A 19,944-nucleotide genomic window follows, 5' to 3' on the forward strand; every position below is an offset into this window, starting at 1 on the left:
GTTTGACCAACAATGAGGGCCAAGTTATTTCTCTAAGATTGACCTCTATTTTATTTATCACCAACTAAGGGTGAGGGAGTGTGATATTCCCAAGGCGAAATTTCGAACAAGGTATGGCCATTATGAGTTTTTAATTATATCATTTTGTTTGACCAATGCTGCCCACAACATTCTTGGATTTGATGAATATGGAGTTCAAACAATATTTGGACATGTTTGTAATTGTGTTTATTGATGACATTTTGGTTTACTCTTGGAATGAGGGAGAACATGCTAATCACTTGAGAATTATGTTGGAAACTCTAAAGGACAAGCAATTATTTGCCAAGATTGATAAATGTGAGTTTTTCCTAAGAGAGGTGGTTTTTCTTGGTCACATTGTGTCCAATAAAGGGATCATGGTCGATTCTAAGAAAATCAAGGAAGTTAAGAATTGGCCTAGAATATTGTCCCCTTTGGGTATTTGAAGTTTCTTGGGCCTAGCTGGATATTATAGAAGATTTTTAGAAGGAGTTTTCATCAAGCCGCTAATAGAAAACCGAAATAACTAGTTATAGTAAGCATCCACAGCTATTGTCAAGCTTGGGCGCTAGCGGCAGCAACTGCTAAGTCGTCACCTTTGACTAAGTAGACTCAAAAAAAAGTGAAGTTTCAATGGTCGGAAACTTGTGAGAAGGGTTTCCAAGAGTTAAAGGATCTTCTTACTACCGCTCCTATTTTGACTCTACCGGAATGGTCTGATGGTTTTGTTGTATATTTTGATTCTTTAACATGGTAAGGTGATAGACTATGCTTCTAGGTAACTTACCGTGCATGAAAGAAACTATCCAACTAATGACTTAGAGCTAGCGGCGGTTGTGTTTTCCTTGATGATTTGGAGATACTATCTACATGGTGTCTATGTGGATGTGTTCACTGACTATAAGAGTTTACAATATGTGTTTATGCAAAAACACTTGAACCTTTGGCAAAGAAGATGACTTGAATTATTGAAAGACTATGATATGAGTGTGTTGTACCATCCAGGCAAAGCTAATATGGTTGCTGATGCACTATGCAGATTGTCCATGAATAGTGTGGCACATATTGAAGAAGGTAAGAAAGAATTGAGCAAAGATATTTCTAGATTGGCACATTTAGGTGTACGTTCGGTTGATTCTAGTGAAGGATGTGTTGTGTTGCATAATGGTTGAGAATCATCTCTTATATCAGATGTTATGGCTAAACAAGACCATGATCCAGTGTTAGTTGAGTTAAAGAAGTCGATTGCCAACAAATCCATTGAGGCTTTCTCCCAAGAGGGAGGTGGGGTGCTCCGTTATCAAGGCCGGTTGTGTATGCCTAACGTTGACTGAGTAAGAGATTTGATATTGAATAGGGCCTATAGTTCTCCGTATTCAATCCATCTAGGTTCCACCAAGATGTATTGTTATTTTAGGGAAGTGTATTTGTGGAATGACATGAAGAAGGACATAGCGGAGTTTGTAGCTAAGTGCCAAAGTTGAGCATCAAAGATCAGAATTTTTTATCCCAATACACTGAAATTCCTACTTGAAAGTGGGAAGATGTGAATATGGACTTTCTAACAGGGTTGCCTCGTACAAAGAAACAATATGATTCCATTTGGGTTGTTGTAGATCAGATGACTAAGTTGGCTCATTTTATATCGGTGAAGTATGATGTCGAAGATTATACTAAGTTGTATGTTTGTGAATTAGTAAGGCTTCATGGTGTTACCATGCTCATTATCTCAGACCAAGGTACTTAATTCACTTTATACTTTTGGAAGTGGTTTCAAAAGGGTCTTGGTACAAAAGTTATGTTAAGTACTACTTTCCATTCACAAATAGATGGTCAAGCCAAAAGAATGCTCCAAACTTTACAGGATATGTTGAGGGCATGTGTTATTGATTTTAAAGGAAGGTGGGATGAGAATTTACCAATGCTTGAGTTTGCCTATAATAATAGTTATCACTCTAGCATCCTAATGGTTCCTTTTGAAGCATTGTATGGGAGAAGATATAGGTCCCCGATAGGGTGGTTTGAAGTAGGTGAGATAGGATTGATTGGTCCAGATTTTGTAATATATTCTATGGTAAAGGTGATATTCATAAGGGAGAGATTGAAGACGGCTTAAACTCGTCAAAAATTCTATTCTAATGTTAGGAGGAGAGAACTTGAATTTGAGGTTGGTGATTGGGTCTATTTGAAAGTTTTTCCCATGAAAAGTATAATGCATTTTCGCAAGAAAGGGAAATTAAGTTATAAATATGTTTGACCTTATAATATATAGAGACATATTGGCAAGGTGTCTTACGAGATAGATTTACCATTTGAATTAGCTATGTTCATCCAGTATCATATGTCGATGTTGAGAAAGTTTGTGGGGGATCCGAATTTTATTGTACTATTTGGAAGATGTAAGTGTTGAAGAGAATTTCACTTATGAGGAGGTTTCGGTATAAATCTTAGATCGGCAAGTTAAGAAGTTAAGAAACAAAGAAGTGGTGTCTGTCAAGTATTATGAAGAAATCAACAAGTTGAAAGTGGTACTTGGGAAGCGAAGGCAGATATGATGAAATGATACCCATACCTCTTTTCCTCTACTCAAGTCGAATGTATTAAGTTGTTCTTAATCAAGCTAATTTAACTCTTACATATTCAGTTCCTCCTATGTCATTCATATGTATGCATATTAATGAAAGTTGATTGTTAAGTCATGATTTATGTTAAGTTGGAAGTTTTCATGTTCTATGCATTTCAAGGTGTCATTATTATTATGTTAGGTTTCTAGTCCTTTTTCCATGTGTTTCCTATGATAAGTTAATTTCATTCGAGGACGAATGCTCCCAAGGGAGGAGATATTGTGAGACCACACAAGTCAGAAAGTTGGAACCAAGAAGAAGTTGCTCAAAATGTGGAATGATCTCATGTTTATGAGTCACTCTAGGACTCGTAGAGCTTCTTATGACTCGTACGAGTGATTTGTAGAGTGAGGCCCATTAGTATATCCAGAACAAGACTCAGATGACACCCTATAAATCAACAAGATGAGTCGTAGGAGTGTCTTCAATTTGTCAAAGCGAGTCATTTCAGAAGTTTAGAGACTCCAAGTTTGTAAATTTCAAGACCTATAGGAAGAATACATATTAAAATTCATAAAATTATAAATTATTTATAGACACAACTCGTACAAAAGCTTCAGAGACTCAAATTCAGGACCCTTACGACTCGTAAAAAAGGACTCCTAGGGCTAAATTCGGGATTTAATGAAGGGTAATTGTTCCTTTTCCCAAGTTTGTTAAATGAAATTAGACGCAATTATGGCTAAACTCAAGCCTATATCTTCCCAATCCTTTGAAATTCCCTCATACTTAAACACTCTTCAAAAATCTCTAAGCCAAGAACCTAATTCTATCAAGGATTCCTCTCCAAGCTACAAGCTAGGGTTTTAGATTTTCTTCAAGGTTTCTTCTCAATTATAAGTGATTTCAATCAAGGGTATGGTGGGATTAATCCATGGGTTCCTTTAACCCATGGAGTCTCAATGTTTTTTCAAAGTATTTTTCAATTTTTAAATGGTTTATGAACCATAATTTTGATGAATTGCATAGGGATGTTTCACTTTCATTTTGAATTATTATCAATAATTATTCTAAGAATGTTTCTATATTAATTTCATGATTTCATATTGAATTAGGAATGACCATGCATAAATCCATTTCCAAGTTATGATTATGAAGTTACAGATGATTTTTCATGAGTTGATTATGAGTTTAATGATTTTCAAAGAAAGTTGTATGATTTAAAGTTGAGATTATGATTTTAATCATGAAGTTATGATGATGATCAAGTTATGATCAAAGATAGTTATTATGGTGTGATAAGTACAATTCTCACACAATCATGTTTGGTGATAAGGATAATTCTCACCAAAGTTATAGATTCCTATGAATCACTAAAGTTAATGACCTACTCCTAATATGTTTTACAAGGATGGATTGATAGGTAGTTCCTATATTTCCCTATAATGTTTATGATCATGTTTTAATTAATTCTGTTAGCATATTGACTAAGAATCGAGGGGGATTATAGGTGGGGTTTGATCCAATAATGCAGTTAGTTACCCAAGGGAATCCTAGTAGCAACCTAAACTCCATAACTACTTTGTCTATGTAGGATTGCCTTCATGGACTAGCTATTGGATCCACATATACCACGATTAAGTTGAGTTGAGTACCATGATGGAGTATACCCTAGCAAGGTAGCCTCCGGCGATGTGGGTTACATCGGATTCCATGTTATAGCTCTCATAGTCTTAAGTTTTTGGTTAAAGATCTTATCCCTCACAAGTTAAAGGTTAAAGATATGAGATTTACTATGAATATTTATGATGTATTGACCATGAGTTTTCACACTTTTTCAAATGATTCTAAGCCTCATTCATGATCATTATGTTGGTCATGCATCTTATGTCGTATTGCGCACGTTCATTTGCTTGTTCATGCATATCTCACATACTTAGTATCTTTTATTTATTGATGAATATTTTACCTATATTTTCTCATAATGTAGGGACGGACAATACTCATGATCACCCTATTCATTGCTAGAGTGCTTTAGATTCTCAAAGAAGTTGGTGAGTCCTCATTCATCGAGTACAAGACTCTTTCTTTCACATTATGTACTATGACTTCTTTTTTGTTTCGGGTGATCTAGGAGCTTATCCTAAGCCCCCTTCAAGGACTAGAATAGAGGCATGTTTAGACGCTATGTGATGTAGTCCAGTTGGACATCAATTGAATTTTCTATCCCTTAGACCCATTCCCTTGACTTGTTACTTCTGTTTATTTTACTATGTTTATTTACCTTATGTATGTAATGTATGCCAAGATGACTTGGTTGGAATCCCCCGTAATCCCAATCGACGTGTCACAGCTTGGCCCTAATTCAGGTCATGACACAAATAAAATGGGAGCACCCCACTGGGATATACTTGGTCTAATAAAACTCTTTCCCAACAAATCCTTCAATTGGTTCTTTAACTCTTTTAAATCCGTCGGAGCCATTCGGTAAGGAGGAATAGAAATAGTTTGGGTATCGAGAAGAAAGTTTAGGACAAAATCAATTTCCTTTTTGGGAGGAACACTAGGTAGATCATCCTGAAACACATTTGGAAACTCATTAACAATAGGGAACGACTCTAGAGTAGGGGCTATGAAATTAGTATCCCTAACCCTCACAAGATGGTAGATGCAGTCTTTGAAAATCATTTTTTGAGCTTTAAGGCACGAGATGAATTGGCTCTTAAATACAAAATTACTACCCTTTCATTCTAGGACCTAGTCATTAGGGAATTGAAACTTAACCACTCAGATTCTACAATAAATAGAAGCATAACATGAATATAGCCAATCCATTACAAGGATACCATCAAAATTGATCATATCAATCTTAACTAGATCACATAAGGTAACTTTATGGAAAACCGAAACCAGACAATTCAATATAGTTACTCTTAGCCACAACCGCGACTCACCTACGGGACTATAAACGGAAAAAGGCTCCAATAATATTTCTAGACTAAATCAAATCTAATGGACACATAAGGAGTAATAAAAGACAAATTTGCACCCAGATCAAGTAAGGCATAAAAATCATAGTGAAATACCCTTAACATACTGGTAACAACATCGAGAGTCTCCTCCACCCTTTGCCTAGCATGAAGATCGTAGAACCGGTTATTACATTGACCACCCATTTATTGAATTGAGAACCTTGTTGAACTTGGACTCCATGAGCAACTTGGTCTTGAGGATAACCATCCTTAACCCTACACTCCTTGACATGATGACCTAGCTTGACACATCGATATCACACATTCAAATTGGCTAAGACACTCTCCTTTGAGATTCTTTACGCATATCTTGCATGCGGGGGTAACTTGGACTATTGTTGAACCTCCTTGAGTCTTAGGGTTGGGAAACCTATCCTTGTCAAACCTAGGAGTAGTATCATTCGAAGAAACTTGACCGAAATACTTTTGGCAAAAATAAGGACGCCACCACTTTTGAACCTAACATAAGAGGAATCACCACCATTGGTCCTTGCCCTTTTTGACAACCCAGTTATCTCCCTTAGCTTCTCATCAGGTATTTGCTCCTCATAGGGTTATAAGTTTAGAGATTTCCATTTTGTCGAATCAATATGGATGTTTTGCATTACTTCAAAACCAAATCTGACACACCCGACATAAACTTGCTAATATGGATCTTAGGTCGACAACAATTAATGGAGCATACTTTGACAATTGGGTGAACTTAATGGCATACTCCTTCACACTCATACTCCCCTACTTGAGGTTGATGAACTCTTGTATCTAGGCCTCCCATAACTCCAAGGGGAAAAAGAGATCAAGCAATACCCTTTTGAATTCTTCCCTAGTCATGGGATCCGCCTGGCTAGGCCTCTCATTCTTCCATTGATCAAACTAAATCCCCGCAACACCTTTTAATTGATAAGTAGCCAATTTTATCCACTCAATGGGGAAAATCCCCATAATCTCAATGATCATTTGGATACTCTCAACAAACTCTTATGGATCCTCGTCTACTTTAGAACCCCAAAACTCCCAAGGATTCGTTCTCATAAAGACACGAACCCTTATTGACGTTGTACCCATATATGGGTTAATGGGAGAAACTACCTTATGATTGGCTTGTGCCATCACGTCTTGAGAAAGTACTTGGAAAGTAGCTCGGAACTCAGCATTAGTCACTTGGTCATTCAAGGGATCACTTAGAGCTTATTTCTCCTCTTCAATGATGTTCCTATGAATGGGATATCTTCATGGAGGCATTTTATGAAAATCACAAAGTACAAGTGTTAGAGAGAAATACTTAGAGTACCACTCTATCACATTATATAGATCATGAAAGAATTTAGATTTTCCTAAGACGCCTCGTAGCATCCTATTCATAGATGTGGTGTGCTTCACACCGATGAATAAGACTCTACTTAACATGGCATGTTAGACTCCCTAAGACACTCATAATGTTTGTGCTCTTATACCAAGTTTGTCATGACCCAATCCTAGGGCCTCGAAGTGACACAATGATCAGAAAATGGAAGGATCCCAACCAAGCCATCTTAGCATAAATCATAAACATAAGGTGAAAAATATAATAAAATAAGCGGAAGAATCAACTCAACATAGAAGTAAAAGGGGAAGTAAACCAAACTCAAATGTCCAACATGGACTACATCATTTTTTAATATCTAACATGCCTCTATACTAGACTTGATGGGGGATTAGAACAAGCTCCTAACTCATTTGAATCATAAAATAAGTTAAAAGAACATATGAAAGAAAGTCTCGTCCTCGATGAATATGGACTCACCAATAACAACTCAAGAATGTTATGTCAACTCTAGCCACGAATATGAAAAGCGCGAGTATCGTCCATCCCTACATTATGAGATAAGGTAGGCAAAATTGTATGAGTAAATAGAAGGTACTAAGTATGTAAGATATTCAAGAATAATTAATAGGAAATTAGCGCAATATGGCATATGTATATGAAAGTGAATAAACATTAAAAGCATTTGAAAACACATGAAAACTTACATTCAAGGCGTTAGAAAAACTTCTTAGTTAAACTTACATCTTTGCATATAACTTGTGTGGGATAAAACATTTAACCAAAATCTAAGACCATGAGAGCTACAACATGGAATCTGATGTAATTCCAACATTGAGAAGAGAGAGGATACTTGCCAAGGTAGATTTTATGAGAAACACTTTAATATCATGAGCTATATGTAGATGTACTAGCTATGAGTTGATTCCTACAAGTCATAATAAGTCCTACGACTCGTCATCCTGAGTGTTCCTGTAGGTATGAGAAGACTCGAGTCTCAGAGCCTCTGATCTTTCTCTACAAGTCATCCTTATGACTCGTTAAAAGGTTTACAAGTTGTAGACCCTTATCGTCCTATAGGTCTGAAAATATGAATATTTTCCTGAGTCTCTGAAGTTTCATTATAGTCAATGTTATGACTCATCAACAAGCCTACAACTCATCTTGTTGATTGGTACGACCTCTTCTTAGATAGGTCCTGAATAGGCTCAAGGACTCACTCTATTGCTCATCCCTATGAGTTGTAGGAATGGCTACGAGTCATAGAGTGACTCATAAATATGAGCACAATCAACATTTTGAGAGATTCTCTTTGATTACAACTTTTGATTTTCGGGGTCTTACACTTACAAAAAGTCAACTGGATCTCATAGTGAGTATTTCATTCTTGAAAATTATGTTCTTGAACAACCTTTTTCAAATTGTTGTCACTATTGTGGTAAAACTGGTCACATACATTATAGATGGAAATTTTGTTATTCAAATTCCTCTAAATGGGTGTGGATTCCTAAAATTACTCCTAACCCTAAAGGACCCAAGAACACTTGGGTACCTAAAAGAATGTAATCTCATTGTACAGGAACACTACTCGAAATCAAAAAGTATGTGGTATCTAGATAGTGCATATTCAAATCACATGAAGGGAAAGAAAAACTTGTTCAAATAGGTTAATTATTTCAATGGTAGTAAAATTCAGTTTGTAGATAACTCTACATAAACTTTTTATTGGTATTGGTACAATCTCTTTCAATGAATCTTATGATATTACTAGTGTTTATCTTGTGAATGGTTTAAAATACAATCTGTTAAGAATAAGTTAACTATGGGACTTAGAATTATAAGTAAGATTCAGAAAAACAAGTTGTGTGATAGAGGACGAATATAATAAAGCCATACTTCCTGAAAGTAGAGACAAAAATATTTATATCTTGGAGTCTGTGAAAGGCACAACTGAACATATTTGTCTGGCATTAATATCAGAAGATCTATGGACTTGGCATAAAACTCTTTGTCATGCAAGCATGCGACTCATTAAAAAACTTGCATGACTTGAACTCATTTTGGGTCTACCAAAGTTAGACTACACAAAAGATCACATTTGTGATGCATGTCAAATGGGTAAGCAAACCAGAAAATTGTGAGAAATTAAGCAAAAGAAGTGCAAACTTTCTCTCATATCAAAACTTTAACCCAAAAAGATTGATAAAGCACTGAAATACAAGTAGTAAGTAAAGGCAATGCAAGAAGAGCTTGATCTATTTGAGAAAAATCAAGTATGTACATTTGTTCCCAAACCTTTAAATAGTTCCATAATTGCTACCAAATGGATCATTACAAAAAAATTGAATAAAACTAGAGAAGTTGTATGAAACCAAGCTACACATGTTTCTCAAGGTTACTCTTAACAAGAAGGAGTCGACTATGATGAAACTTTTGCACCTTTTGCCAAGTTAGAATCCAATTGTATACTCTTTGCATGTGTTGCTTTCAATGGTTTTAAAACTTTTTCAAATGGATGTTAAAAGTACCTTCGTAAATGGTTTTATTGAAGAAGTGTTTGTAAAACAACCTCCTGGTTTTGAACATCCAAAATTTTCATATCATGTTTTGAAACATTCTCTACGGTCTCAAACAAGCTCCTCGGGTCCGCTAATTTTGATGTGTCATTTGAAGAATTTAAGTTGTCTATGGTTTCTGATCCCTCTGTCCCCTCTCATTTAGGACCCAAGGATGTTTCTTTCGAAACTAGGGTTCTTTCTCACATTATCTCTACTCTTTTAATCCCTCGTGTCGGTTACCACTTTACTCTCTCTATTTGAGACACTTTCTTCACTTACAGATCTTCAAGAAAAGGTTCAAATTGTCATTCTATATTTAAATTTCATGGTGAACTCTGCTCCTCACCCTTCTAGACTTTCATATGGTATGATAATCACTCATATTTTGGAAACCACCAATATTTATCTTGATGATATTCCTCATGTTCCTATTAAATAATGTTACAATTCTAGGGATTTTTGTAGTATGGGGTATGTTTGTTCAAAAGACTCTTGGGTAATCCATACTAAAGTGAATATTTCTAGTAGGGCTTCCCAGGACATTCAAAATATCCCCTCTCTTTTGACTCCTATTCCTTCTCCTCCTTCCCTTAACTCTAAAATATTGAAAGATATCCTAGCAAATCTCTCTTAGATGGATAGGAAGTTTCTATCTTTTCAAGTCCTTCTCCTTGTCACTAACTTCATGATCGACCAAACAAATAAGTTCATGGAGAAAATTCGTTCCTTTACCAAGAAAACTAGAGCCAATATTGCAAAGGTCCGTCTTAAGATGGACTTGGTGATTAAGGAAATAGTCAAAGTGGCGAACAAGATTTAAGCTATCTCTGAAGCAATGACCACTTCCATTTTAAATCACTTTGATAACTTGAAGACTACTATTCTCAACACCTTGTTTTCTTCGTCCTCATTAATCTTCTCTTTTAAGACTTCTTGTACTAGAATCATGTTTTGATATTTTTGGGTTGTAAATGAGCATAAGCTCATACTAGATGACTTTTATATTTTTGATTTTCTTAGTTTTTGTTCTATCTACTTGCTTATAACTAATTGTATGTCTCTACTTGCATATACTTCTATGTTTATTTTTGCTAATGTCAAAGGGGGTGAATGAATAAAGAGAAGTCAACTCTATATAGTGTCACAACACAATCTAGGCCCTAGGTGTAATATGGTGATCAAAAACTAGGAGGAATCTAACCAAGCCTCATAACATATCATTCATGAGCATACATAAGGTAAATAAAGCAATAAAGCTAAAACTTAGATGCAGAAGTAATGTCTTAATAGGATTATCTCAAGAAAGGAGAAAATAACATCAAGGTGTGACAACATAGACTCCATGAACTTCTAACATGTCTCTTCTAATCTAGATGGGACCATACGACGAGCTCCTATCTCATCTATGAAAACATCTCAAAATCATAAGAATGATATAAAGGTTAAAGGCACGTGATGATCCTCCAACCATGCATTATAATACAATGTGGGAAAAAGTATGCATTAGTACATGAAATACACTAAGTATGTGCATGAACAAAGAAAATAGGAGATAATCAATATGATCATAAAATGTATGAGCAATATCTTAAAACATAATTAAAACATTGTAAGCCATAAAAACATCATAATCATGTGGTCAATGCATCAAAACATCATCATGAAAATTTATACATTTACATATACCTTTTGTGTAGGAATAGGATCTTAACAGAAACTTAAGACTATGCAAGCTATAACATGGAATCTGATGTACTATCATACCGAGAAAGGGGAAGCTACTTGGCAAGGTAGACTCCGTGATGGACCTTTCTTTAACATTGAGCTATTTGTGAATATTCTAGCTAGGCCATATTAGCACTTTAAACCTACGCATGCAAGGTAGTTAGGGACTAAAGGTTGCTACTAGGATTCCCCTTGGTAGCTACTTGGCTGCTGGACTGAGCCCCACCTTTAATTCCTATTTGTGCTTGGTTATTATCCCAACTGAATTCATGGAAATATAGTCATTAACATCATTAGGAAAGACAATAATAGATATCAATTCTCATCATGAAATAATAATATTAGTAGCTCATTCATAATCTTTATCACGAGTGTGTGAGGAAAACCCATCACAACCTTTATACTTTGCTTGAAGAATCATTGAAACATCATAGTTCATCACCATTCATTACTTTTTATGAGTCATTAATCAACCTTGATAATCATTTATAAAATATTTATTGAAATATTTCATAGTTCATAATCATAAATCCTTTAAAACATATTTGATAGCATATAGCATAGGTCAATGAAAATCATCTTGAAATTATGAAATATGATGTGAATTATGCATAAATTGATTCAATAATAATAACATAAATCATAATTAAGTTTTCCAATGCAAATTCATGAAGTCTAAGGCTTAGTACAAGAATTCACAAAAGAGAATTTGAGAAACACCTTGAAACTCTATGGATGAAAGGATCCATGGATTAATTTCACATACCTTAGACTTTTGAAGTAATAAATTGGTATCAATTGGAGACTTGACCTTGCTTTCTCTTGGAATTTGCTAGAAGAAGAAGAAGACCCTTGAGAGAAAGCTTTAGATAGAAGATTTTGGAATTTGGGTGTTAGGGTGAGAATGAGAGAGTTAGGAGGATTTAGGATAGTTAATAAATATGATTTAACCCAAAAACAGTCCAGACACATTAATGAACAAATAGGAAAAAGATCAAAATACCCGTAACTTAAACCTAAACGAGGTGCCTACACGGAATGCCACCATGGCCCATGAAGCTCACCACAGGTCGTGATGAGGGTTGTAGTCATTAGGGTGATTGGACTTGGGAGAGATTCCCACCATGAAGGAAACTATAGTTCTTCAAGGAAACCATGGGTTGTGGTCCCTATCATGGTCCTTACCATACTTAAGGGGTCTTGGGGGTCTACTTAAAGGACTACAATTTGTGTTTCTCACCATGAGCCATGGTCCCTCTCCTAGACTTCTCCCCTGATCCTAGCACTTGTACGATCCCTCTCCACAAACCGTGATTGGTCTCTTGGTCCATATCTAGTGTGAATTTTCTATTATTTCCATTTTAAACTCTATTTTTTTACTTTTCAACTTTTGAAGTCTTACAATATCTCCTCTCTGGGAACATTCATCCTTGAATGGGAATCAAATTTAGCAAGAATGGATTTGGAAAGTGACATAGCAGCCTAACATGAATGCATTATATATCAAAAATGCATAAAACATGGAATATTCAATCTCAAGCTAAAACATGACTTTAAAACTCATTTCATGAACATGAATGCATATGTAAACATGAGATGGACTAAGATTCATAAATTAAATAGAATGGATCATGAAGGAAATCAATACCTCAACTAGATACGGAAGGAAAGATATGAGGATATCGTGAAATCATATCAACTTTGACTTCCCACGTAGCACCTTCAACTTCTTGGTTCCTCCATAACACCTTAGTGGAAGCTATTTCCTTGTTCCTTAACCTTTTAACTTGTCTAAATTCTCAAGCGGAACCTCATGATAAGATAAACTCTCTTTCACACCTATGCTGTCCATACGCACAATGGAGCTAGGATCACCAACAAACTTCCTCAATAAGGACACATGGAACATCGAATGCACTATGTCCAACTTAGAAGGTAAATCCAACTCATATGTCACTTTGCCAATCCATCTCAAAATCTGTTATGGGCCTACATAGCAGGGACTAAGCTTCCCTTTGTTGCCTACACGTATCACACCCTTTATAGGTGAGATTTTTAATTCAACCCATTATTTACCTCAAATTCAAATCCCCTTCTCCTTACACATGAGTAGGACTTTTGTCGACTCTGGGCAATCTTCAATCTTTTTCTAATCGATCGAACCTTCTCCATAGACTTATGCATTAACTCTTGTCCTTTCATGGCAAGTTCACCAATTTCAATTAGGAAATATATGCCTCCTACCATATAAGGCCTCAAATGTAGCCATAGAATGCGAAAATGATAACTATTATTATAAGCAAACTCCATCAATTGCAAATGATCATACCAATTATCCTTGAAGTCAATGATAAAGGCTCTCAACATGTTCTCCAAGGCTTGAATGGTAAGCTCATCTTTACCATTGATCAAGGGTGAAAAGATATGCGAATCTTAACTTGAATACCAAGATCCTTTTGGAAAGACCTCCAAAACTGAGATGTGAACTGAGTATCTTAATTTGAAATGATAGACAATGGAATACAATGAAGCTTAACCAATTTTCAAATATAAATTCTATCATATTTCTCTATTGAATAGGAAGGTTTAACAGGAAGAAAATGAGTTGACTTAGTCATTCGATCAACAACTACCCATATAGAATCATGATGCGTATGAGTACGAGGAAAACCTATAATGAAGTCCATATTCAAGGCTTCCCACATCCAAGTAGGAATCTTAATATCCTGAGCAAAGCCTCCCGGCTTTTAATTCTCAACCTTTACTTGCTTACAATTAGGATATTTACCCACAAACTCCATAATATCTCTTTCCATGCCATTTCACCACTACACTTTCCTCAAATCTCGATATATCTATCCAAAACTTGAATGAATAAAATATCGCAAACTATAAGCTTTAGACAATGTCATTTTCCTAAAGCCATCAGCAGTAAGAACACACAATTGGCCTTGATATCTTAATACAACATCTCTGCCTTAAGTGAAATCCTTAATGGATTTTATGGCAACCACCTTCTTCAACTCAACCAAAGAAGAATTATTATCTTTGTTGGCCTTAACATCCCCCATAAGAGACAGTTCTAAACCATTTTGGACAACAACCCCACCATCTATAAAATCAACCAAGCAAACACCTAAAGGAGCTAATCTATGAACATCATGAACTAACTCTTTCTTTGCATCCTCAACATTGGAAACACTATTCATACAAAATCTACTATGAGCATCAATAACCATATTTACTTTACCTGGATGGTACAACACACTCATATCATAGTTCTTCAATAACTCAAGCCACCTTCTTTAATGAAGATTAAAATCTTTTTGGTTGAACACATACTGCAACCTCTTATTGTCTGTGAGCACAGAAATATAGACACCATAAAGATAGTGTCTCCTTATCTTCAAAGCAAACACAAATGCTGCTAACTCCAAATCATGAATCAGATAATTCTTTTCATGCTCATTAACTTTCTTAGGAGCAAAAACTATTACTTTACCATTTTGCATCAAAACATAACCAAGACCAGCTCTTGAAGAATTGAAACAAATAACAAACCCATCAAAACCTTTCAATAAAGTCAACACCCGAGCGGAAGAAAGTCTATTCTTCAACTGATCCTTTGACTCCTTAAATTCAGTCGGGACCATTCAATATAAAGTAATAGAGATAGGTTTGATATCGGAGAGATGATCAATACCAAAGTCTATTTTCCTTTAGGAAGGGATACCTAGAAGGTCATTGTAGAAGACTTCGAGAAACTCATTAACAAACAAAACTGACTTAAGAGTAGGAGCTTCGATATTTATATCTCTAATCCAGACTAGATGATAGATGCAACCCTTGGAAATTAGTTTTTTAGCTTTAAGGAATGAGATTAATTAACCCTTAAACACAGAATTTCTAGTTTTCCATTCTAGGAATAGTCATTAAGAAAGTGAAACTTAACCACATAGTTTCTACAACTTATAGAAAGCATAACATGCATGGAGATAATCCATAACAAAGATAACATTAGAATTAGTCATAACAATCTCTACAAGAACAACTAAGGTGACTTTATGGAAAATTGGGATGGAACGATCTCAATAGACTCTATTAGCCATAACTGACTCACCAATGGGAGTATATACCAAAGAGGTTCTAACAAAATCTCGAGACTAATAATAAATTTTATAGAAAGATAAGGAGTAATACATGATAGAGTAGGACACGGATCTAAAAAATGCATAAACATCAACTCAAAGACTGTTAACATACCGGATGAAGTACCCTGCTGGGTCGGGCAATCTATAGAAGCATTAGGGTGAACCTATTGATGAATCTACCTTCCTTTCCTAGAAGCCACTGGCCAGTCCCCCCTCTTATGTCCATTGTTACCACAACCATAGAAACCATTTGTATTGTCCATGCACTCCTCTAGATGGTTCTTACTACACTTATAGCACAAGGTAGGATTTTTCCTTTCCAAAACTCTTCCTCGAATACAAGCCAAATGTTTTCCCCTTTGACATCTTCTAATGGTTAAAGATATTCCCCCTCCTATTATTCCTTTTGCTCACCTATTTTTTTTTCTTAGTGCTCATGTTCACAGGAGTTACCATTTATTGATTCAATTGAGTGGTCACCATTAGAAATAATAACAAGATGTCATTATGAAACACTATATTAAAGATATCAGCACTTGAAGGTGGGTCAATGGGAGAGGAAAGGCTACCATATTTATCAATCTTTTAGCTACTCTCTCCTTGATAAGACATATTCAAAAATGCATAGGACACGAGTTAGAAAGAAATCTGATAGAGTTCAACTCTATCAGATGATAAGATCATGAAAGAAGTGGTGTTTTACCTAAGATGGCTTATAGCTTCCAATTCAAATATGTGGCGTGCTTCACACCGATAGACAAGACTTTACTTGACATGATAGACTCCTTAGGATATTTTAAACATTGTATTATGATACCAAGTTTGTCAAGGCCCAAGCTAGGCCTTAGGTGTCACATCATGATGACTCCAACCAAGACGCTTAACATATTATTCATGAGCATACATAAACTAAAGTATCAATATGAATATCTCTACAAAGGAGAGAACAACATCAACTATGTGATAACATATACACTATGAACATCTAATATGCCTCTACTAATCTAGATGGGGGTATTAAATAAGCTCATAACTCATCCATTCAAACATATAAAAGTCATAAGAGTGATAAAAAGGTGAAAATCATGTTATTGAAGAATGAGGACTACCATTATAAAAAAGTAAAGGTTAATTCTAGCCAAGAGTGCAAGGCGCGTGATGATCATCCGACCCTACATTATGATATAATGTAGAAAAAAGTATGGATTAGTATGTAGAATGCACTAAGTATGTGAGAATGTATGTATGAACAATGGAAATAGGACATAATCAATATTAGCATGGGATGAATGCCTAATATCTTAAATTATGAGTGAAACCTTGAAAACATTTAAACATCATAATTATGTGCTCAATGCATCAAAACACCATCATGAGAACTTATAATAACATAAAATCTGTTGTACTCCCACACTGAGAAGGGAGAGGCTACTTTCCAAGGTAGACTCCGTGATGGGACCTTTCTTTAATATTGAGCTATTTGTGGATCCTCTAGCTAGGCCATATTGGAACTTTAAACCTACGCATGCAATGTAGTTAGGGGATAAAGGTTGCTACTAGAATTCCCTTGTATAGCTACTTGGCTACCATATTGAACCCCAACTTAAAGTCCTCTTGGTGTTTTTTCATTATCCCAACTAAATTCATGGAAACATAGTCATTAACATCATCAGAAAAGACAATAATAGATATTAATCCGCATCATAAAATAATTATAAGAGTAGATCCTTTTTTATCTTCATCATGAGTGTGTGAGGAAAACCCATCACAATCGTTATACTTTACTTGAAGCTTCATTGGAACATCATAGTTTATAATCATTCATTAATTTTCATGAGTCATATATAAGCTATGATAATCATTCATAACACATTCACTGAAATTTTTCATAGTTCATGATCATAAATCCTTGAAAATATATTGAAAATAGTATATATCATGGGTCAATGAAAATCAACTTGAAATATGCAATGTGATGTGAATTATGCATAATTTGATTCAATAATCATAAGATAAATCTTAATTTAGAAGACCCAATGCAAATCCATGAAGGTTAGGGCTTAGAAAAAAAATTCATAATAGAGAATTTGGGAAAATCCTTGGGACTCCATAAATGAAAGGATCCATGTCTTTATAAGCCCTAAATTGCAATGAATTGGATACTTGACCTAGATTTCTCTTGGAATTTTCTTGAAGAAGACGAAGATCCTTGAGAAAGAGCTTTAGAGAGAATATTTTGGGATTTGGGTACTAGGGTGAGAATGAGAGAGTTAGGAGGGTTCAGGTTAGTTAATAGAATAGGATTTAGCCCAAAAACCATCAAATATATTAATAAAGAAATAGGGTGATATGGACTTGGGAGAAGTTTCCACCATAGAGGGCACCACAGTCTACCATGGGCACCACAGACCATTGTCCCTGTTGTGGTCCTTATCATACTCAATGGTTCTTGAGGGGTAAACTCCATGAAAGGTACTATGATCTTTGGTACTCACCATGAGCTGTGGCCCCCTCATAAACTTCTCCCCTGATCTTGGCACTTATACGACCCCTCTCTACGACCGTGAAGGTGAGTACGGCCCGTGATGGGTCTCATGGTCCCTATCTAGTGCAAGTTTTATGTGATTTCTATTTTAAACTTCATTTTCCAACTTTCGGAGACTTACATATAGAGTATCTAAAACTCATGGGGAGTCAACTACAAAAGACTGAGGTAGTCAACTATAAAATAAATCTGAAAGGGAAGTTTACTACTTATATTGTATAATTTTCATCATCAAAAAGTGGGAGATTGTTAGCATTGATTTTGATAATGATGTGTGTGCATAGAAATATTACCTTTGGTTCAGTTCTTAAGGCTTCTGGGATGAGTTTGTGGCTTTGGTTGTGTTGGTTATGAATTGTTTGTAAGTATGACTTTGGTTAACATTTCGACAAGATGACCTCTATTGGTCATTTCATCAATTCCGTTGAGTCCGGTATTGTAAGACCCTGGAAATTTAGACAGTCCTAAAACAAGGAACAAAGGATGAAATCTCAGAAGAAGTGCAAAAAATTGGCACCAGTGACGACCACAAAAGGCCATCATGGGTAGTGGTGAGCACCACGCCTCATGGTGATCCACCGTGGTGGTAATTCATAGACTCAAACCTATCAAGAAGGGACCACAGACCATGGTGAGCACCACGGACCATAATACCCTTTATGGTGACCCCTCCCCTAAGGCCTCAAGAAACTTTCCAGCGCAAGGACCACGGACGACTACCATAGGTTGTAGAGCTCTTCACGGACCATGGTATTATCTGTGGTGGTCACTTCTATAGGCTCTCTTACAGGACCTGTACCACGGCTGAGGTTCACAGGCCATGATGCCCTACATGGACTATAAAGGTCTCCATGGAGAAAGTTCAGAGACTCTTCCTGTAGACTTCCAAAATATTTTCCCCAAGTCCTTTACCATGAGACACCACCACGAACCGTGGTGAGCACTACGAACTATGAAGGGTCCCCGTGAAGCCCAGTTTGGTCAAATTTTAAAGGGGAATTTGGGTCTTTTCCTATGGTTTAATATTGAAGTGTGCTCATTTTGGGACTTAATTGACCCTATCTAAAGATCTTAAACCTTCTAAAGCCCTCAATTCTCACACTTAGACTCAAACACAAAATTTCCTTCCTCTCAAAGTTCTTCCAAGGGTTTTAAAAAAAGCTAGGGTTTCATTCAAGGTTCTTCAAGTCTCCATTACTTTCAAGCTTTAATTAGGGTTTCATTCCCCAAGGCATGTGGGTCTCATCTATGGGTTCTTCCACCTATAAAGACCAAATGTTTTTCTTAACTTAATCATTTTATTTCAAATGATGAAATCTTATGAGTTTCTATATTATGATTCCAAATGCAAGGTTTATTATTTATGTAAAGTTTATTTATCTATGTTAGTCTATTTTAACTCTTAATTGCATGAAATTGATGATTTTATTAAAGGTCGTTATATGAAGGCATGAAAGAGTTTCAAGGTATTTTGGTGGGTTGTTTCAAAGACTTCTTAATTGATGCATTTCATTTTTTTTATGTATGCTAGCATTGTTTTAAATGATTTAAAGGTTGAATGAATAGAACCCACCTAGTTTTACTATGTTCTCAATGAAGTTGAATTGAAAGCTTTAACTCCAAAATGAAAGTTTATGAAAGTAAATATTTATGATTAAAGGGAGTCCATGATTGAATGATGATGAAAGAGCTTCTTAGCCAAAAAAATGGATTCTTTATGTGGTAAGGACAATTCTCACATATTTGAATCAAAGAAAGGTTTTAATGAACTATTCTACCCAATGATGCTTTGATGATCTAAAGTTATGTAGCTGATTTATGTTCTTACTCTATGAACTTTTCTATGCGATTTTACCTAGCACTGAATGTAGCATGTAGATGGAGACTCCACCTAAGGGGTCCTTAAGTAAAATCTCATATTGCATTAATTATGCACCAACATAGGAGCCCTTGTAGGCTTAGGCTAGTGGATCCACAAAAATCCCTTAAAGTTAAAGTTAAAGAAATGAATGAAGTTGACGAAGTTCTACTCATCAAGTAGGCTC

Source organism: Solanum dulcamara, chromosome 10, assembly GCF_947179165.1.
Source record: "Solanum dulcamara chromosome 10, daSolDulc1.2, whole genome shotgun sequence".
In the NCBI taxonomy this organism is placed as follows: Eukaryota; Viridiplantae; Streptophyta; class Magnoliopsida; order Solanales; family Solanaceae; genus Solanum; species Solanum dulcamara.